A 22,873-nucleotide genomic window follows, 5' to 3' on the forward strand; every position below is an offset into this window, starting at 1 on the left:
CCAACAGACTCCAGTATGTGACGTTCCCCTCCCTGTGTCCACGTGTTCTCATTGTTCAACAGCCACTTATGAGTGAGAACATGCGGTGTTTGGATTTCTGTTCTTGTGTCAGTTTGCTGAGAATGATGGCTTCCAGATTCATCCATGTACCTACAAAGGACATGAGCTCATCATTTTTTATGGCTGCATAGTATTCCATAGTGTATATGTGTATATTTTCCTTGTCCAGTCTATCATCGATGGGCATTTGGGTTGGTTCCAGGTCTTTGCTATTGTAAACAGTGCCGCAGTGAACATACGTGTGCATGTGTCTTTATAACAGAACGATTTATAATCCTTTGGGTATATACCCAGTAATGTGATTGCTGGGTCAAATGGAATTTCTATTTCTAGGTCCTTGAGGAATCGCCACACTGTCTTTAAATGCCCCCCTAATGTGAGTGGAATGCAATGAGCTGAGTGTGGAATGCTTTGCATTTTTCCTGATAGAATGCTGCGGGAAGCTCAGGGTGACACCATGGAACTGGGTGTAGAGTGTGGCCACAAAGCCCCTTTCTCCAAGGGTTCCAAACCAGTTGGGTCTGCAGATGCTTCAGTGAGTGGCCTGAGCTGACCAGGGTCCACAGTTTTTGTTACAACGCCTACTCCAATAAAAAAAAAAGTGGGTAATGTCCCCAAGGTGCCTTTCAGTTGACACATTAAAAATAATTAAAAAAAAATTTCAAATCCACTAGACTGTGAATCAGGAGTCTGGGTGTGGACTTCATTCTGAACTAACTAAGGTTTGCACAAATTCGGTGAACTTTATTTTCTTCATCTGTCACATTGAGTAGGTGGACTACACATTTATCTTCAACATCGAGTTCTTTCACATTTGCTGAGCACTGTTTTAAATACTTACTGTATAATAATTGCATGCAGTAGGTACAATTGCAACTCCCATTTTATGGAGTGAGAAACTGAGGCTCAGAGAGGTTCAACCCTCATTCAGGCCTGGATTGAAGCTGGTCAGCCTGACGTCAAGGTCCACATGTGTAACTGCCCTTCAAAGTTTCCCTTGGTTTATTGACTTATTAGAGCAGACGAACCCACAGGACTGGGATCCACCGCTCCCCCAGAGCTCTGCCTTTAAGATGCAAAAACCGCATAGTGGCTCATGTCTATAATCTCAGCTACCTGGGAGACTGAGGCAGGAGGACTGCTTGAGGCCAGGAATTTGAGACCAGCCTGGGAAACATATTGAGACTCTGCCTCTAAGAATAATTTTGTAAAAATAAGAGAAAGAAAAAAGAGAAAAGATGCAAAAACAATGAAAACCCTTCTCAAGTAATTTTGAGCCTTGGATTTACTTGTTTTCTGGATTTACTTGATTAAGCCATTGCCGGAGGCCTCATTATGGGATAGATATTCTTGCTTGTCATCTGGTCTAGCTGTGGCATTTATGTCAGTTAAACACATATTGGTGTAGAAAAGCACCCTGCTGCCTTTTATATGTGGTGTTTTTTCTTTTACTTCTGAGATAAATAAATACAAATGAGTGTGTGTTAGAGAGAGAAAGACCAGCAAAAACGTAGACACATTGATTTGATAAACCACCAACTCACAAACAGTTCAGATGTGGTCCTGGCCGCTCTGATAAAGAGATAATCAGTTGGACAAATCAAATGTGGACAGTAGAAAAAACAAACACACCAGACATCCATTTAGTGATGAACGGTTGTGAAGGAAGAAGCTGGCTCCTTTGAAGCCGAGTACCCAATTTTGCTTTCCAGGGTGCGCGTGAGCCTTCTGTTAATGACAGCTTTGTGCGTGCATCTGAGGGTGGATTTCTGGCTCAAAAGGAGAAATGACGAAGGTGATGAGGGTGTGCCTGGGACAACAACCGAGCTATTGTCCTGGCCACCCGCCACCTCCTTCCTTCGTTACTGGATCCCTGCGCTTATTCAGTCACTGTGATAAGGAGCAAGCACAGAGGTTTTCCCTGAGGCTGGAAGTACTGCCTCTTCCCCCTCCTGCTTCCCCCCCCATCCTCTTTCATAGTTGCAGCAACTGCTCCCACTGAGACCCCATCCCATCCTGTGCCACCTGGGATTCTCCTATTTCAAAAGAAATCCTTGCTGGAACAGAGCCCTGGGAGGAAATGAGTCCAGAGAGCACAAGTCATTTCCAGGGAGGAGCCCTCTAAGAATAGGCGTCAGACTATGACCTCACCTGTCCCTCTACCTGCAAAGGACCCATTGACATCAAATGCATCCTAGACCTTGGCCCAGCTTCCAAATCACCAGGAGCCTCTTCCTTGTTTTCCTAATAGTCCAGATAACCTTGGTAGGCAGAACTTTTGCTTTTTGTTTGCAAACCGATGTCTTTTCCTTAGACTCTCTACTTTTCTGTAGCAGGAAAAGACCCCAGATCACAATACTGTGCTTTATATTGATCCCTAGTTAGTCATCAGGAACGTCTGAGTGGGGGACGGAAAACAAAGGGATGCTTGAGTTGATAATGTCCCAGTGTCCCTCGTGGAGAGAGTGCTGCTGCCTCCGATCCGGGATCAGCGGGCGTGGAAGCATCTGCCTTTTGCAGAGGATGGGTGCTGTGAAGTGAGACTCCAAATGTCACTCAGAGGATTTCTTTTCCTGTGCTCCCTTCGGGCTGTAATTGTGTCAGGCTTCCAGCATTTCCTGCACCCAGGATCAAGTCGAGTTGGAGGAACTTGTGCTGATTTAGTCTTATGCGGACACTTTGCCTTTCCCGGCTACAAGTCAGCTCACAGCCTACAGAACAGAACCTGACAGCATGTCTGAGACCTGCTTCCAGTCCCGGCTTCCGCTGCCTCAGATGCAGTGAGTTCATCATCAGCCTCCTAAGGTAAAGATGAAGACCAACACCACCTAACATTCATGGAGTATTTACTACATGACAGGTGTTCTACTAAGCGTTTCCAATTCATGTTCTCATTGAACCTCCACAGCTACCCGATGAAGAAGGCATAATCTCTGTCCCCATTTTACAGATGAGGAAAGTGAAGTCCAGACATAACTTACTTGCCCAATGTCACACAGCTAGGAGTTTGTTTACAGTTCAAATCATGGCTCACGCCTGTAATCCCAGCACTTTGGGAGGCCGAGGCAGGAGGATCACGAGGTCAAGAGATCGAGACCATCCTGGTCAACATGGTGAAACCCCATCTCTACTAAAAATACAAAAAATTAGCTGGGCATGGTGGTGCGTGCCTGTAATCCCAGCTACTCAGGAGGCTGAGGCAGGAGAATTGTCTGAACCCAGGAGGCGGAGGTTGCAGTGAGCCAAGATTGCGCCATTGCACTCCAGCCTGGGTAACAAGAGCAAAACTCCATCTCAAAAGAAAAAAAAAAAGATTCAAATCATGATTTTTAAAAAAATTCTTTGCAATATTCTCATTATACTATCTCTTGGAATCAGTAAAGTTCTTCTCTATCTATCTATCTATCTATCTATCATCTATCTATCTATCTCTGTATCTATCTATGTATCTATGTATCTATCTGTCTATCTATGTATCTATCTATCTATCTATCTATCTATCTAAACTTTTTGGAGGAAGATGTACTTTTGACTTCCCAGAAGTCTTGAGATCCCCTGCCCCCTGCACTTCTGGTGCTGGTGGGAGAGCAAGGTGGTGGGCATGAACCCTGGGCTAGGAACAGGCAGCCTGGCCCCAGATTCCCTCCTTATCAGGAGTCTCTGCACACCTCAGTCTGGGAAGAGATAACCTGGTTGCTGATCTGCCAGTTAAGACTCTGAGATCAACCAACCGGTAGAGCCGTACCTGTCCAACTAGGGCTCAGCCCCTCCTTCCTCTTGAGGCCCCTCCCATCCTCCAGTCCTTGTACCCACCCTTCCCCTGCCGCAGGGCTCTCCCTGCTCTCTGACCACCGTAAACCTTTCCTGACCTTACCTAGGACCATGTGTGGATGGTCTATTTTCTAGTCCCTACCATCAGCACAGGGAGATTCAGGGTCCTCTTATGGTGCTTCCTTGCCAACATGTGTTGTGTGTGTGTGAGATGTAATTTATGCACCATGCAACTGGTCAATTTAAAGTCTAGGCTGGGCACGGTGGCCCATGCCTGTAATTCAGCACTTTGGGAGGCCGAGGTGGGTGGATCACTTGAGGTTGGGGTTTCAAGACCAGCCTGGCCAACATGGTGAAACCCCATCTCTACTAAAAATGCAAAACTTAGCCGAGCGTGGTGGTACACACCTGTAATTCCAGCTACTTGGGAGGCTGAGGCAGGAGAATCACTTTAACCTGGAAAATGGAAGTTGCAGTGAGCTGAGATGGTGCCACTGCATTCCAGCCTGGGCAACAGGGTGAGTCTCTGTCTCAATCAATCAATCTTCAATCAATCAAGCCAGTCTACAAGCCAATGATTTCTAATGTATTTGCAGATGTGTGCAACCATCACCACAGTCAGCTGTAGAACATCAGAGCCCTTTTAGTTACCCTTCTCCTACCTCCTCACCCCTTCCCGCCAGCCATAAGTAACCACTAATCCACTTTGTCTCTGAGTGTGTGTTTTAATTTAACTCCTCCTTCAAGCAGATGAAGGAGGAGTTCAATGAAAATCTCTTTTGCAGTGAAAATTATGATCATTTCTATGAGCTTCTAAACTTCCAAAAGTATAAAAATCGTTCCCCAAAGAGTTGACACATTGAGATGGGGCAGGTGTACATTTGTGAGCACTGTGAGGTCAGTGGACGCTGTTCATCAGTGAAACGAAAGCTCCCACTTTCTTCCCCCTTCACTGTGCCTGGAGGACTCCAGGAGACACCTCTTTCCCCAAACTACCTACCCCGTGAATAAAGTGAGGCCCTGTTTCCAAACAGCCAATTATAATACAGACACGGAGACCTCCGGGCAGAGGTGGAGGAGGTCCAAATCGTGTAATCGCAACTTGCGCTTCCATTCACAGTGTGTGCTTTCCAAATTGCGCACTTACGATGCTGGAAGGTCCTGAGAGTTCGCTCAGCTCCTCTTTGGTACTCATTTTGCAGCTCTGCGATGTCAGGCTCAGAGAGGTTAAGACAGAAGCAGCAACCAGGCGTCCATAAACCCTGGGCTATTCCGCCCCACTTCGCATCCTTTCAGTAGGCAGAACAAAACACATTTAGTTAAAGTAAAGCAGGTCAAAGAGGGCTGGAAGAGCTTCAAGGGAATCTGTAGAAGATGCAACCTGCACGTGAGAGAAAAGACACCGGATCCTTGTGATTAGAAACTGCCTTACCAGCTAGGTGTGGTGGAGCTTGGCTGTAGTCCCAGCAGCTTGGGAAGCTGAGGCAGAAGGCAGTCCGAGGCTGCAGTGATCACACCACTGTGCTCCAGCCTGAACATCAGAGTAAGACTCTGTCTCTTAAAAAACAAAAGCTAACACACACACACACACCAGAAAGATAGATAGATAGAAAGAAAGAAAGAAAGAAAGTAAGAAAGAAAAAGTCTCAGAGTCCCTCCCATGAAGCATTTACCAGTTAGTTACAAAGAAAAAGTGGCCATGGACTTTATGGTGGACTTCTAGCTGGTCACCTGGCCAGGTGGGACATAGAGGCCTATTTGTGCTCCAGTGGTGGCAGTTTTCAGTGCTTTGACTTCCACAATCTATTTTAAAACATTAAAAAGAGAAAACAGCCTGGTTCGGCCCTCATGCGAAATGAAGCAGACAGAGTGTTTGTTGAGTGACTACTGCACTCTCAGCACAATCCCCGTAAGAAGAGCAGGATGGCAATCACAGAAAACGTCGTGTGATGCCTGCTCTGTGCAGTTTACAGCGAAGCCGCGTAAAGACACAGCACATTGGAACGATTAATTAATTAAGTTTTAGAGATTCCATTACTAGCTTGAAATAGAGTAAAATTACATGTCCAGGGTGGAGCTAAGTGGCCTGACGTTGCGTAGGGGCTGGGCTGGGCTTGGAGTAACTTCGAAGGACTGTAAAGAGAAAGGGTGGCAGGAGGCACCCTGATAATGGGAAGGTGGTATCCAAGGGACTGGGCAGGAGGAGACCCCCCCTGCGAGGTCTGGATCAGGGCAATATATTAGCTCTACATAGAACTGCAGTGTGTGAAGAACTCACAAAGATTACAAGTTCAAAACGTCCGTGAGTCTCCTTAGCCTAAGCGAAAAGCTCATAGCTTCGAGCAAGGATTCCACATCCTTTCTGAAGTGTTTAGTTCTCCTGGGTTTGGGCAGGAGACACAGCCTTGATTTTGCCATGTTTCCACAAATAAGGGGGAGCCCGGTGTTGGGGCTATTCTGCCTTCCAGAGAGGTATATTCTCTCTTGCCATTCTGAGATACATCCAGAGTCACTGTAAGGGGAATCAGCCTGCACTTCCCCTAAGAAATGTGGCTTTCAGAGAGGCTCATGGGTTTTAAGGAGGAGTGGATTTATTTCTCTCCAATTTGTTCAACGAAGTGATTACCAGCGCTGTGCATCCAGGGGCAGAATGCCTAGAGCTGATGGAATTCAGCGGAGGGGTTCCTTCCTAGAGCTGGAGGGAGAAGTAGATCCATCACCTTTGTTGAGTCACTTGTCTCTTCCTACATAGGAAATGATAAATTCCTTACATGTTAGATAAAAGCTTTCTTTCAAAAACAAAAACCAATTCTCCTGAGCAAGAATGTCTAATCTGACTGTCAGGGCTGTGGAAAAGTTCCATTTGATAACAGAAAGCTGGACACCACTCTTGAGGACAGGCCTGCGAGCTCTGAAACAGAAGCGCATCCCTTGGCTTTAATCTGGAAGGCTTTTCAGAATCCCTACTGCGAACGTTTCAACTCACACAGGCACGCCCTTCCTGAGGATCTCAGGACTTTCGGAATTTGAGAAGATCTTTGATATTTTAATAAAACTGCCTTAGATTTGTCCGCTTTAAAAACAAATGAAAATGAGCTACAATCTCAGAACGGGACCTATTTATCTTCAGGGCAGGAGGGGCTGGGTTAGGCTGCATAAACAAACATCCCCACCCCCCACCCATTTAGGTCTGTTTCCCACTGCACGTTGGTTATGGTTGGGCTGATGCCCTTCTCCACATCAGCCTCATTTTAGGACCCTGCGGCCAACCAGGCGTGATCCTTAGTTCTGCCAGTCCCCAGGACAGAGGAAGACACGCTGGGTGAGTCACCGCTGCTTTCCAGAGCTTCTGCCTAGACACAACACTCCTGCGTGATTGCTTTGGCCACTTCCAACTTCAAGACAGCAGGAAAGGCAATCCCACGGTGTGCCCAGAAGGAGAACTGAAAATTTGGTGATTTCCAAACTGTGTGACCTGTGAAAGGTGTGGGTGAAACGGTGGTGCAGTCTGGTCTAATGGCCTAGGAGACCAGGGATTTTCTCTCATGAGCACTGGCCCTTAGGCAAATCATATAACCTCCAAGATATTTCCTTTCCTGCACATTGAAGTAGGGTATTCGGTAGGAGGGGGTGGTGAGTGGTGAGGAATAATGTCTGTCCAACCTGCCCTGGGGAATGTTGCGTGGATCAAAATAAGGCAATGCCAGTGAAAGTGAAATGGGAATGAAAGGAGATAAAGAATTTTAATGATGGGTTGGTGCTGTTCAGGGAACTGCAACCCAGAGGTGATTTGACCATTGCTTTTTTTTTTTTTTTTTTTTCTTTTTTTGAGATAGAGTCTTGCTCTGTTGCCAGGCTGGAGTGCAGTGGTGTAATCTCAGCTCACTGCAACCTTCACCTCCTGGGTTCAAGCGATTCCCCTGCCTCAGCCACTTGAGTAGCTGAGATTACTTGTCCGCGCCGTGACGCCTAGTTAATATTTGTATTTTTAGTGCGGGGTTTCTCCATGTTGACCAGGCTGGTCTCGAACTCCTGACCTCAGGTCATCTCCCCATCTAGGCCTCCCAAAGTGCTGGGATTACAGGTATAAGCCACCGCACCCGGCCTGTGCAGCTGTATTTATTAGGAAAAGTTTACAGGTAAGAGGAAGTCCTGAATAGCTGTAGCTTAAATATGAGAGAGAGACATTAGTTTTTCTCCCAGGTAAAAGGTCAAGAAGCCCCCAGCCCAGGAGGGGTTGGCAGCTCCGCAATTCTGAGCCCCGGCTCCTTCTGCAACTCTTCTTTACCATCCTCCACGTCTCCCAGTCTTAGTTTGGGTTCTCTAAAAATGAGAGCTTGAGGTCAAAGCTAATGCAACAATACTTTCTTGAGGAATCCAGCTCCAGGAAGCAAGAGGAAGTGGGGAGGAGAGGTGAGGCAGAGAAGGAAGGGGTAGAATACAAAGGGGCGCCTTTTGAGGCTGGTTCCAGCTTTCAACAAACGCAGCTGATGGTTTAGTTTCACAGAGTGTCTCTAGAAAGGCCCACTGGGGCTTGGAATAATAAATGTGAGAAGAAGGAGAACAATGTGTCTGCCTTGTCATGTCCCCCGCTAGTCAAAGCTGGCTCCCGGGGCAGCAGGACTCCCACGGTTCCAGGTGGCACCAGCTGGCATCTCCTACAGGGAAAAGGAGCTCCTGAAACAGCAGCAGAAGCGTCTGCACTGGGAACATAGGACCTGGGGCCAGCTGGTGAGCGAGTGTGCGTCGGGGGCGGGGCTCCCCACCTGCCCATCTCAGTCTACAGCCCGACAGGCCTGGTCTGGAAAGGCAGTGTGTCTACTGGAGTCACCACTTCCCAGGGTATCGTGCTCTTCACAGCGACAGGGAAGCTCTGGGGCACGAGGTGGGAGGCGTGTGGCGCGAGGCATCAAGCAATGTGCTGTTGGGTCATGCCTGAGACCAACATGGGAAATCAGGAACATCCGCCACCATGGGCCCAGCCTGGCCAGGCAGGTGAAATGTCATGGCACCGTAATCTCCGCCACAAGATGGCATGAAACTCAATGAACCTCATTTAGAAACAAACAAACAACAACAAAAAAAACCCTTTCATGGTCTATAAGAAGGTGATGATGCCAGGTGATCCTCTCAGATGTTTAATGGTGGTACTGAGCAGAGGAACCACACTTGGGCAGATCCTGGGAAGTACATACATTGGTTTAGACATACACTTGATAGGCCAAAATGGCTGCATGAGCTCCAACCATCATGTCTACATTCCTGCTTACAAGGATGGTGGAAAGGAAAGATTGAGACACACTGCCTCCATTTTTGGTTATGTCTGAAAAGTTGCACACTATGCTGGGCATGGTGGCACATGTCTGTAGTCTCTGCTGCTGGGTAGGATGAGGTGGAAAGATTGATTGAGTCAGGAGTTTGAGTCCTGCCTGAGCAATATTGTGAGAGTTCATCTCTTAAAAAAGAAAGAGAAGAAAGTTCTGCTGACTTTTCACTGGCCCAGACTTAGTCCTAGCACCACACCTAGATGTGAAGTGACGGCAGTATTCTGAGTGATCTCATGCTGGAATGGTCAGATAGGATATTGGGACCAACTGGTGGGTTATGCCACGGCTGCCAGGGTTGGGAGTGCCTGAGTGGGCACTGCAGAGTGTGCCCAGTGTATGGGTTCCCATTTCGAGTAGGCGTGAGCGGGATGGGAGAGGCAGGAAGGAGAGTGGAGATGGGGCGGTCATGTGAAAATGTCCCGGGAGGAGGCAGAGACGCAAAGGAAGAAGGGACAGGCAGTGAGAAAGGAGGGCAAGGCAGAAACAGGGACCAGAGGATTGCCCCACCTGCAGATGGGACTCATTTTGTTTCTATGGAAACCGTGGACTCTTTAATGGGCAACAGACGAGGATGAGTATGAGGGTGGGATCTTGCTGGCAGCAGCACCTCTGTCTAGCCAGGGCTGAGCTGATGTCATGCTAGCTCTGGCCTGCACCCATCCTCCCCCTGCCCCTTGCCCTGAAACGCAGCTAGGCAGACACTGCCTCCCCCGATCTATCTCCTGCCCCCGCCCCTCCCACACTCTTGGAGCAGGAAGTTGGACATATTCTTTCTAGGGTCCTGTGGTCTGGATTTGCCCCATCGGCTTGGCATAAGCCTCAGGCTCTTCTGCGGCCCTCTTGCCCCTGCACTCTGAAACGGCCTTTCTCGTTTCCAAAAAGCTTCTGGGGAGATGGAAATAAGGTCCAGTCTGCAGAACGTTACGGTCAAACGAAGGACCCCCGGCCACCTCTGCGGCACTAAGGTTGCAGAAGAGTCATAAGCAGACATCACGATGGAAACGGACCGTGAAGAGCAGTGCCCTCCCCACCTCGCGGCGCCCTGAACTGAAACTAGCTGAGTGCTTCCCCAAACCTGCGTTAACTGAAACCAGCCAGGTTCCTCCCTGCCCGGCCTCATTACTCATCTCGCTGCGTCTTTCTTCCTCCCCGAAGGAGGAGCCTGGCCCCAGGTGGGTCTCAGCTTCGCAAGGCGCTTGGTTCTCACCTGGCCTTGATGGCTCACTCATGACAGAAGCATCCACGTACCCCTGGGACACGTCACAGGGTGTGTCTAGCACCAGGAAAGGATCTGCCCTTTTTGGGTTTCCCACCCCTGAGGCAGGGGAGGAGTCAGGCAGGGACTTGCTGGCCTGTGAGGAGAAGCAGCGTGTCCTCGCCTTTCCACCTTCCTCCGGCCACAGCTTTAGATGCTGAATGGTAACAGGGCTGCCTGCCAATCTCACGAGAGGGCAACTTGGGCAAGGCAAGGAGAAGGGGCTTTGGAGTTTTGGGTTCAAATCCCGGCTCCCCGCAGCTGCTGTGTGACCGTGGCATATGATAGCCTCTCTGGGCCTGTGTTTGTATCTGCAAGGTGAGGTTATGACATAGACCTGATTAGGTTATGGTGAGGATTACACAATCCCTGCTTGAAAGGCACCTGGCTTGTTCTGAGTAAACCCCGTGATCCCCTTTAATTCCTGGTGGGCAGCTTGCTTGTGCCCCCATGAGGTTCAGCACCCGGCAGCACCCCCGTCACCTGTTCATCAGCAGTGACGACAAATGGATGCTTCCTCTGTGCCAAAGCCTCATCGGACACAGCGGGACTGCAGGGCTTCTCCAGAGCTCAGCAGGGACAAGGGCAGTGCTCACGGTTCCTTTTTGTTTGCTGATGCCACACTAGGCACGTGAAGGGGCTGGGTTAGAGAACCCAGTTTGGCCCATGCTGTCTCGGTTGGTGGCCGCCCTCGCCTTCCTCACTCTTCAGATCCCGCAGGGAGCCCCCGTGGTGGTGTCACAGATGGGAGGCAGCCCACCATGCCTGCAGCTCACCTCGAGGTCCAGGTGTCACCACATGGCCTCAAAAGGGCTGTCTCCGAGCAGGTGCTCCCTCTCCTCCTCTCTCTTCCAACTTCTTTTTTTTCTTTCTTTCTTTCTTTCTTTTTTTTTTTAAAGACGGGGTTGGCTGGGCGTGGTAGCTCACACTTGTAACCCAAGCACTTTAGAGGCCAAGGCGGGCGAATCACCTGAGGTCGGGAGTTCAATACCTGCCTGAACAACAAGATGAAACCCCGTCTTTATAAAAATAAAAAATAAAAAAAAAATAAAAATAAAACAAAAGACAGGATTTCACCATGTTGGTCAGGCTGGTCTTGAACTCCCAACCTCAGGTGATCCGCCCGCCTTGACCTCCAAAGTGCTTCAATTACAGTCATGAGCTACCATGCCCGGCCTCTTTCTTCCAACTTCTACACCAGCCTCTTCCCTGGCTCCTCGGCATACCCTCCACTCTTTTTGCTTTAAACTTTTATTAAAGAATAACATCCCACATTTTTTTTTCCTACAACAAAGAGCAAGCCCATGGCCAAGAACAAAAAGGACATCTTGACCCTGTAAATAATGATAACCGCTCTGTCACCCACGAGCTGAGTGACAGGGTTACCCTCCAGCACCGACAAGGGCTGGTGTGGCCACTGGCGCCCTGAGAGGCAGGGCTGGCAGCGGGGAGGTGTCCACAGAAGGGAGAGAGTTTTGGTGAGGAGAGGTGGTGCGGTCATTCTCATCCCAGTGTGTCTTGGGAGAAGCCTGTGGGGTAGAAGGTGGACGATCACGCTGTGGTTGGGTCGATCTGACTCAAGAAAAGGGAGGAGAGGCGACGTGGCTGGAAGGAGGGCAGGCGGGCAGACAGCTGAGAATCCAGCCGGCCACCTGGGCCGTCTCCCTTGCCTTTGCTCGCTTATCCCTTCCTACCCCTGGGCCGAGGACGCATCTCGTTAGGTAGTTTTCAGATGAGTAAACTGAGGCGGGAGCCATTCCAAGCCCACAGAGGAAAGCAAGGAAGCCAAGGGTTGTAATATCTGGGTTAGTTACTCATTGACACCCAGGAGAAACTCTTTAGCCCTGCCACTCACTATTTTTAAAAGGTTCAAGTGCTCTGATTCCTGGCAGCAGCAATGTGGTAATGCTCCTTTCCCGTTCCCTCCCTGACCCTTGCTTCCCTCGTGCTTGGGGCTTGGCCCCTGGTTTCCCCACGTATTTCCGCTAGGGTGTTGCACTGCCTGGAACTGGAACCACCTGCTGGGGCCTTGTCAAGTTTATCATCTCTCACCACAGGTGCAGGAAGGAGGCAGGGAGCAGGGCTATCTCGCAGAGGCCAGGGCATCCCACCCCACCATGACCCCCATTCCCATGGCCGCCAGGAAACTGTCCCACTTTGCGGTAACTAAGCGGACCAGGCACGGTTGCAGGCGAGGGGTGGTCAGGCAGCCCCTGTGGCCAGCCTCCAGGAAGGTCACGGTTTGCGAAGGGACCTGGTGCCTCTCCTGTTCGAATTTCTTTTTCTCCTCTTTATTAGTTTAAGAGTTGATGGCACCATAAAACGTAAAACCTTTAATTCTGCTTTTTAAATGGAAAATCAGGCCGAGTGCAGTGGCTCATGCCTGTAACCCCAGCACTTTGGGAGGCCGAGGCAGGTAGATTACCTGAGGTCAGGAGTTTGAGACTAGCCTGGCCAACACAGTGAAAACCTGTCTCTACTAAAAATACAAAAATTAGCCAGGCGTGGTGGCACATGCCTGTAATCCCAGCTACCTGGGAGGCTGAGGCGGGAGAATCACTTGAACCTGGGAGGCAGAGGTTGTAGTGAGACAAGATTGCACCACTGCACTCCAGCCTGGGTGGCAGAGTGAGACAGTCTCTCAGAAAAAAAGAAAAGAAAAGAAAACCAAGCAGAAATCACTGCCGGGGACCTCCCAGCCACCATACAGGGCAGAGCCAGCGGCCTGGGCCCAAGTCCTCCACCAGCGGCCGTGAAACTGTGGGCCGGCTCCTGGTCCCTCACGCCTCGGTTTCCTCATTTGGAAATTCATGGTTCCCCACGGCACCCCTGGTTTTCCACATCATGCTGCATAGAGTCTCAGAAGCTTCGTTGTGAGTGGGTGATGTGGGCATGAACCAAGGCACCCAGGATGGGGACGACTTCTCTGATTTCTAAAATGCAAGGGAACTGGAAAATCCAGGAGCCGTGCCCAAGCGGGTGAGTATTTTCTTGTGCCACCAAAGGGGTCTGGACTGGTGTGGCTTGAGCTCAGTTTGTTTTTGTGTTTCAGATAGATTTGAAAACTGACTTCTCCCCATTAAGTACTGGAAGGAATTAGCCACCCTTCTTACTAGAAGTGGAGAGATTCTGAGCTACTCAACAGGCTCTTTTGAAAGGTTCTGAGGACCAGCACTGCACTGAGTGTGTGTGTGTGTGTGTGTGTGTGTGTGAGAGAGAGAGAGAGAGAGAGAGAGAGAATGTGAAGGCATGTGAGAGACAGAGGGAGGAATGAGAGAGAGACACAGAGGGAAACAGAGACAGAGAGACAGAGATGGAGAGACAGAGGTGAGAGACGGAGAGATGGAGAAATGAAGAGACAGAAGGAGAGAGAGAGAAAGGAGAGGGAGAAGGAGTGTGAATAGGGTGGAGGGAACAGAAAGATTAAGATACAGTCACTGACCTCCAGAGTTTACCACCATGCAAACAATATAACAATGTTCCTTGGTAGAATAGGGCCATGACAAGGGAGGGTAATGGAAATGGTGGTTAATTCTGGCTGGAAGAACCCTGGAAGACTTCCTGAAGGAGGTGGCATTTGGCTTGTGTTTTCCATTCAGGGTGAGCTGGGTACCTGTGGGTAAGAGCTTCAGGGCAAAGGGAAAAGCAGCTGCAGAGATAGGACGCTGGCTGGTGTCACTCTCTAAGCCTGGGACTCCCGGTCCAGGCCTTCCTTATACACATTCCTTCACAGGTGGAGCAAGACCCTCAGTCCCCCCGACCCCCACCCGATCCACCTGAGCTCAACCGGGGCCCCCCTCCTCTCTAGAGGCCACACTGGGAAAGTTGCCCTCCGTCTGCAGGCAGCGATGAGAGGAGTTTCACTTCACTCAGCAAAATCTTTTCTTAGAACCACAGTTGGCTTTTACAAAATTTTCTGGCCACCTGAAAGCCAAGCAGCCACTTTTCAAAAGACTTTAGATAGCTGAGCAGGAATGTTGTGTCATGGACGAGGCTCTTTCCATGCGTTATGGTCTGGATGTTTGCTCCCTCCCACGCTCCTGTGGAAACTCAGGCCCCAGTGTGGTAGGATAGAGAGGTGGAACCTTTAAGACGTGTTGGGTCATGAGGGCTCTCCCTTCATGAGTGGATTAATCCATTCATAGGTTAATGGATTAATGAATTAAAGAGACCCCTGCCTGCCCACTCAGCCCCTCCCCATGAGATGCCCTGACTGTCTCGGGACTCTGCAGTGTCCCTGCCAAGAGGGAATATCTCCCCAAATGCAGCCCCTTGAACTTGGACTTCCCAGCCTCCAGAACCGTAAGAAAGACATTTCATTTCTTCTAAATTGCCCAGTTTCCAGTGTTCAGCTATAAATGATAGAAAAAGGACTAGGACGCCATCTTTCTGTCTTTGTACAGCTGGGATGGGAAGAGGAGAGGTGAGAGGAGACAGAAGTTGGGGATGTCTGTGGGCAAAGTGACATCCTGGAGGGAACGAGCCCCTTTCACCAGCGGTGCACACTCTGCCACCCACTCATGTTTTATTTGTTCATCTGGCTCCCAGCGCCTTCCTTCGCCAGCCAGTGTTATGAGTGCTGAGGGACAGCGTGGGGAGAAGATGAGGATTCTAAGGATGCGTACAGTGAGTTCTCTTCCTTTTAAAGTTGCAGATGAGTGATTACTCAATCAACGTGGCAGCTATGAGCTGCAGTGAACGGTGCAAAATAGAACGTTTCTGGGTCTTGGGGAATCCAGAGGCATTTTTTGAGCTTGGTTTTGCAGCAGAAGTCAGCGTTTACCCACAGAGACAAGCAAGAAAGAGGTTCTAAAAAGCAAAGCAGCAACTGCAGGGACCAGCAGGGGCAAAGGCCCCAAGTCCTAGTCTGTTGCTGTCACCAAATGTCACGTTGCCTCTTTGTGCCTCTGCTCAGCAGGGATGACTAAGGAGGAATTCTCCCCAGGATCTCTATCAACATCTTACAGAATGTGGCGTCAGCTCCCAGGGACTGTTTGACACACCGTTTTGGCTTCTCCGGAGCACAGAACCTGGCACATGGTAAACACACAGTTAGTGCTTACTGTCCTGGAGCGAAGCATTGTAATTCTGTGACGAAAGCATGACAGCTGTATTTTGTCAGGTAGAAAAGGAGCCCAGGCAGCTGCCTTACCATGCTAAGAAGGGTGTACACTAAACCTATCACTACTCTGGATTTTATCTGTGAGATTTTATTTTTTTAATGAAAGAAGAGATATTTAACTGCAATATTTGCAAGTGTTTGTAAGCCTGAAATGTATAGAACTGAACTGAATTTTTTTTTTTTTTTTTTTTTTTTTTTGAGACAGAGTCTCACTCTGTTGCCCAGGCTGGAGTGCAGTGGCGTGATCTTGGCCCACTGCAACCTCCACCTCCTGGGTTCAGGCGATTCTCCTGCCTCAGCCTCCTGAGTAGCTGGGACTACAGGCGTGTGCCACCATGCCTGGCTAATTTTATTTTATTTTTAGTAGAGATGGGGTTTCACCACCTTGGCCAGGCTGTTCTCGAACTCCTGACCTTGTGATCCACCCTCCTCAGCCTCCCACAGTGCTGGGATTACAGGCATGAGCCACTACGCCTGGCCTAAACTGAATTTTTAAGAGTTAGGCATTGTTTCCATGACTTTAGCAGTTGTTTGTTGAGTAGGGATAAGGGGCTTTGCACACCGCATGTTTTCTCTATTTTTGGTCACTTTGATTTTTCCTCTCATCTTTTTTTTTTTTTTTGAGACAGAGTTTTACTCTCGTTACCCAGGCTGGAGTGCAGCGGCATGATCTTGGCTCACCGCAACCTCCGCCTCCTGGATTCAAGCAATTCTCCTGCCTCAGCCTCCCAAGTAGCTGGGACTACAGGCGCGTGCCACCATGCCCAGCTAATTTTTTGTATTTTTAGTAGAGACGGGGTTTCACCATGTTGACCAGGATGGTCTCGATCTCCTGACCTTGTGATCCACCCGCCTCGGCCTCCTGAAGTGCTGGGATTGTAGGCGTGAGCCACCGCACCCGGCCCATCTTTTTTTTTTTTTTTTTTTTTTTTTTTTTTGTTGAGATGGAGGCTTACTCTGTCGCCCAGGCTGGAGTGCAGTGGCATGATCTTGGCTCACTGCAACCTCCACCTCCTGGGTTCAAGTGATTCTTCTGCCTCAGCCTCCTGAGTAGCTGGGGTTACAGGTGCCTGCCACCAAGCCTGGCTAATATTTTTGCATTTTTAGGGTGTTTTCATCATGTTGACCAGGCTGGTCTCAAACTCCTGACCTTGTGATCCGCCCGCCCAGCTTTCCTCTCATCTTTAGGATATTTGAGAGTGGGATACATTTCCTCAAAAGAAGACTGACTGGAAGCAAGCATTTGCAAAAGCAACGTGGGCTTGGCCTTGATAGGAAGAGGAGCTGCTGGCCTGGGCATGGAAGGGAAAGCAGGAAGGTCAGGAGCCCACAAAATGCAGAGATGGGGTGCAGGGAGGCAGCAAGGGGTGGACAGAGTGGGTAACGAGGAGACTGTGAGGAAGAGGTTAAAACTGGTAGAGAGAAAACATGGGTGTGTAAGGCTTATCTTGCATTGCTATAAAGGCATGCCTGAGACTGGGTAATTTACAAAGGGAAGAGGTTTAATTGGCTCACAGTTCTGCAGGCTGTACAAGAAGCATGGCACCAGCATCTGCTCAGTTTCTGGCAAAGCCTCAGGAAGTTCTACTCATGGTAGAAGGTGAAGCAGGAGCAGGAGCACCACATGGCCAGAACAAGACAGAGGGCAGCAGGAGGTACCATGCCCTTTTAAATGACCAGCTCTCGCAAGAGTTCACGCATCGCCAAGGGGATGGCACTAAGCCATTTATGAAGGATCTGCCCCCATGATCCAAACAAACACCTCCCACCGGGCCCCGCCTCCAACACTGAGCGTTACAATTTGACATGAGATTTGACAGGGACGCAGACCCAAACCATGTGAACGGGCTTGAGGCATGGGACAGATCACCCTTTGCACCTCATGCTGTCTTCATTTCATCCCCCTCTGGAGATGAGACCAAAAGTGAAGCCCGTGGACCGTTTCAGGCTGGTTGGCCTGCAAATGATGGCATCTGGGGGGAACCTTCTGTTACCAGGCACTCAATGGGTTAGTGATAAAGAAGGTGAACCCCAGAGCACAACTGCCTGGGTGTAAATCCTGCCGTTCCATGCACTTGCTCTGCAACGTTGGGTAATTTAGTCGGCCTCCTGGTGCTTTCATTTCTGCATCGGTGGAGGGCACAGTAAGAACACCTGGTCATGGGCATGTTGTGGAGGCCGCAAGGGATCAAGTGCATGAAAGGTTTAGAACCGTACCTGGTGGGCCGGGTGCGGTGGCTCATGCCTGTAATCCCAGCGCTTTGGGAGGCCTAGGTGGGTGGATCCCTTGAGGTCAGGAGCTCGAGACCAGCCTGGCCAACATGGTGAAACCCCGTCACTACTAAAAATACAAAAATTAGCTGGGGGTGGTGGCACACGCCTGTAATCCCAGCTACTCAGGAGGATGAGAAGGGAGAATCGCTTGAACTCAGGAGCTGGAGGTTGCAGTGAGCTGAGATCACGCCATTGCACTCCAGCCTGGGTGATAGAGTGAGACTCTGTCTCAAAAAAAAAAAAAAAGAATAGCACTCAGTGCCTAGCAAGGGCACCACACCCAGGCACGGATCCATGTGTTTTCTGTGACCCCTTAAGCCCGTTTCCCCTTAACACATTTTGTGGCCTCAACCTGATTTCTGACTACAAGAAAACCTGGCATGAGTGCTTTGTTTGTTTATAGCAGTTAGGGTGTTTTTAGCAGCAAGTAATACAAAGTGGCTTGTCCAATACGGACGTTGATGTTTACTTAGCAGGAAAATCAGAGGTAGATGGTCTATCCAGACGTTTCTACGTCTTCTCATCTTTTTGCCTGATTTTGAGCCACTTAGGTGATCATCAAGCCGGTCTACCAAGGTGGAGCAGAGATTGGAGAGACGGTAAAAGCCAAATTGGCCCATTTATAAGGTGTGGCCACCACGGAGAGGAATGACATTTTTTGAAAAGAAAAACGAAACATGCCGGGGTTCATGTTTCCAAATAAGCTTGTCCTTGGAGGTGGTCACCTGGGACGCAGGACATGCCTTCCAATGTGAGCTGTCACTCAGACGATTTTGAACTCTTCTCCTGGAATCTTCCCTGGAGGTAAATTACAAATCACATTCCCAACTGAATATGAATTTCCTTCTCTTTTAACTTATTCAGGATGTTCTCAATTGGACAAATATTTTGCTAGTCTCCATTGTATGCAAGCAAGGGAGGAAACCACCGTGGATTCATCAGTGACTGCTTTCCAGGACCTTTGCACGGGCTACCTGAGTCACCTCGAAATGACTTTGAGCAGCTGGCGCTACCATCTCCAGTTTAAAGATGAACAAATGGGCATCCCCCCACGTGTGTGCTTAATCTCAGCTAGTCCACCTGAGACTCCGTGAACATGCACCTTGGTCCCCCACATCACCCCCTATCCAGTCCCACAAGATAAAAGACACAATCATGAACCAGGAAAAGCTCGCCAAACTGCACGTATAATAAGTGTGCATCGGTGGGAAAGGCACTGCCGGCCGAAAGAAGAAAGTGGTTCATGGAGCAGCTACAGCAGATGACAAAAACCTCAGTTCTCCTTAAAGAAGTTAGGGGTAAACAATATCTCTAGTGTTGAATTGGTGAATGTGTTTACAGACCAAGGAACAGTGATCCACTTTCACAACACTAAATTTCTGGCGTCTCTGGCAGCAAACACCTTCACCATGACAGGCGATGCTGAGACAGAGCAGCTGGCAGAAATGCTACCCAGCATCTTAAACCGGCTTGTTGCAGACAGTCTCACTAGGTTAAGGAGTTTGGCTGAAACTCCGTCCAAACAATCTGTGGATGGAAAGGCACCACTTGCTACTGGAGAGAAGGATGATGATGAAGTTCCAGATCTTGTGGAGAATTTTGATGACGTTTCCAAGAATGAGGCAAACTGAATCGAGCCAACTTCTGAAGAAGATAAACCTTGAAGAAGTTACTGGGAGCTGTTATTCTGTTTTATGACTGCATATTAAGAAATTTTTGGTTATGGATCTGACAAAATCTAGATCTCTAATATTTTTAAGCCCAAGCCCCTTGGATACTGCGGCTCTTTTCGTCTTTTGCTTATATACAATTTCATTCTTTGCAGCTAATTAAGCTGAAAAAGCCTGGGAATAAAGTTTGAAACAAAGGTTAATAAAGTCCTTTGCCTAGGGGAAAAAAAAAAAAAGTCCGGGCGTGGTGGCTCATGCCTGTGGTCCCAGCACTTTGGGAGGCTGAGGCAGGTGGATCACCTGAGGTCAGGAGTTCGAGACCAGCCTGACCAACATGGTGAAACCCCATCTCTACTAAAAATACAAAAATTAGCCAGGCATGGTGGCAGGCACATGCAGTCCCAGCTACTCAGGAGGCTGAGACAGGAGAATCACTTGAACCCGGGAGGCAGAGGTTGCAGTGAGCTGAGATAATGCCACTGCACTCCAGCCTGGTCAACAAGAGCAAAACTCTGTCTCAAAATAAATAAACAAATAAATTCCTTTCTTCATAGAATACATATTCCAGTGAGAAGATGAACAAATGGAGGGCCATCTCAGTCAAGGGACAGTCCTAGGGTCATACCAGAAGAGAGTCATGCTTTGGATCCCATGTTCTGTGACCTCCTCTTCACCACCCTTCCTCCACATACACAGCAGCTCAAGGGTTTCCGAGGAGTGGGGTAGGTAGGAAGTGGCACAAACCCCCACAAATGACACAGAACGCAGTGTTTGTCTAAGAATGTATGCATGTTTTAGTAAAAGAACTTTAGCATTAGGAAAAATTCTCTTTAGCTGAGTATTGGAGGACTTCCTGGAGGGGTTATCACTGGACCTGCATAGGCTGGAAAGGGGGCCCAGCAGTGGGAGGGGCAGGGTCAGAAGGGCAAGGAGGAGCTTGTCTGGAGCGCGTGGTGGACATGGGGAGAGGCGTGGGACAGAGCTGGGACCTTGGGCTGCAGCTGGTTTGTGCAGGCTGAAGGCTTTCGATTTGATTTCACAATCATTGCAAAACCCTTGCAGACTTCAACAAGGAAATACTTTATTCAACAACATTTTAGAGGGATTAATGTGACTGTGACGTGATGAGAAAGAGATCTTGAAGGTCAAGAGACCATTGAGGAAGCTATTGAAAGAGCTAAGACGCAGCCTAGTGTTTCTAAGGCATTTGGATTTCAGGGACCAGCCAAGTTACACCTCAAAACTTAAAGGGATTGACATGAGTGTCCCAATATTCTATTTTGCCAAATAAGGGCATAGACAACAATAACAACAATAAAAACAACCACCTACTCCCACCATACCTTTGTGAATGAAAGACCGTGCTAGCTCCCCTAAGCAGGAAGCATGTGCTGGCTGTGTAGACAGTCTTTCCCGAAAAGGACATCTGGGACTTTATATCGACATATCATTTCTTCTCCAACACACACATGCTCACACACCTGTGGATCTGTGGTTGTTTTTCTCATTTCACGACAAAAAGGCAAAAACTTGGTTCTGGACACGCCACTGGTCCTTCACCCAGCTTCTAGGAAGCACTGCAGTAGACTGTAACGGGGTACCCCCAAACAGCCAGCCCCTCTGGAATGTTCCTCCCCAGTAGCCTCTGCTGAAGGAGCACACCCAGGAATCCATGTTAATACCATGATTCTGCCTGGACTAATCCAGATGCCAGCATTAAAGCCGGGCTCCTAGTGAGGCCAGTGCAGTCCATTGGCTGGCCAGTGGTCCAAGGAACCTCTCCTTTCTGAATCTGAGCAAGTGACCAAGGCTGTATCTAGACTGGAGAATGGTTGGCGCTGGAAAGCCTTGAGGGGTTGGGATGATCATTTGGGAACATACACAAGCTAGAAAAGCAGGGGAACAAGCCAAATCTGCAGAAAGAAGTCCAGGGTAAGAAACCGCATGGCCCCAGAGGGGGCAAAAAGAACCGGAAGCGTCACTGCCTCAACACCTTTCCAGGTCTAATCTCGTTTCCGACGAGGTCCCTTGCTTTTCCATTGTGTGTCGGTGAGACGTGCCTCGTCTTTTCGTAATCCCCTTAGGTTGATTGGTTATTTCTTTCTTGCAACCAGAGGCGTGGCTAGAACTGAATTCAAGACAAACAGAAACAGAAAACAAGTGAGTAAAATTCGGTAAGGGATTAAATGGGGGCAAAAAGCATCAAATGTTACTCCAAGTGCTGACCCAGGGAAAGCAGGTGTGTCGGAATCAGCCGACAGGAAACCCAGGAGGAGTTGCTGGGGTGAGAGTGAGTTGTTGAGTTTGAGGTGCCAGGCGGCGGGGTGGGGACAGATGGTGCAGACGAGCTATATGATCTCAGGTGACAGTGATCACAGTGGGAGGGCGTGAGAAAAGAAGGGAGAGAAAGTGGAATAAGACCGACACAGGGACTTGCGTCTGGCCACCGGCTAACTGATTTTGGAGGGGAGGGATTTGGATGCTCCCAAGGAATGGCGTTGAGATGGTAAAGGTGAACGGAGGCAAGAGAAACCAGAAGAGGGCCCCAGAGAAGAAGGACTGAGGTCCCGCCGGTTTCTGAGCCCCCGGCACATGCTCAGCAGATACCTATGGAGTGAGTGTATCTGAGGGAGACAGCAAGCACGTGATGGAGTTCAGGGGCATAGATTGTGGGATGGAACAATTTTCATACCTGGGGCCACGCCATTACATTTTCATAATTCTGGTATGAAAATTAGACATGGAAGAGGTATAGGGTTTGAGAAAGGAGGAGCTGGGGAGAGAGAGTTAATGGATAACCTTCAAGTACACACCTGTAATCCCAGCACTTTAGGAGGCCGAGACAGGAGGATCACTTGAGCCCAGGCGTTCGAGATCAGCCTGGACAACATAGTGAGACTGTGTCTCTACAAAAAGTGAAAAACGAATTAGTGAAGTCATGGCGGTATGTACCTGTAATGCCAGCTGCTCAGGGAGCTGAAGCAGGAGGACTGCTTGAGCCTGGGAGGTTGAGGCTGCAGTGAGTGATAATCAAACCCCTTCACTCCAGCCTGGGCAACAGGGTAAGACCCTGTCTCAAAAAAAAAGAGAAAAGATCATTAAAATGAAACTTTTTGAATATTGATGGATTTCAATCATTTCTATTTTTCAATGTTCTGATGACCTTGTGTTGAAGGACATGCAGGGTTTATTTCAAAAGGAGATTCCTGGGCACTTGCCTTCATTTCTGAATTAAAGTACTGGTGCTGAGGCCCCAAATCTGCCTATTAAACAAGCTTTCTAGATCATGCGTGTGCCCAACAATGAGACCTTGTCTCCATTATCCTGAGAGACCTGACTGTATTCTTTCGCGCAATCTCCCCTGGAAGCAGTGAAGAGGGGTCTTGTACCATTC

At 49.0% G+C, this 22,873-nt stretch overlaps 1 pseudogene; it reads left to right on the forward strand.

Moving 5' to 3' along the window:
* The first annotated feature begins 18,874 nt into the window (after positions 1 to 18,874).
* On the forward strand, positions 18,875 to 19,693 carry LOC116531396 (annotated as a pseudogene).
* Positions 19,694 to 22,873: the final 3,180 nt, after the last annotated feature.

This window comes from Sapajus apella, unplaced genomic scaffold (genome assembly GCF_009761245.1).
Source record: "Sapajus apella isolate SASKATOON/1434 unplaced genomic scaffold, GSC_monkey_1.0 scaffold70, whole genome shotgun sequence".
Classification (NCBI taxonomy): Eukaryota; Metazoa; Chordata; class Mammalia; order Primates; family Cebidae; genus Sapajus; species Sapajus apella.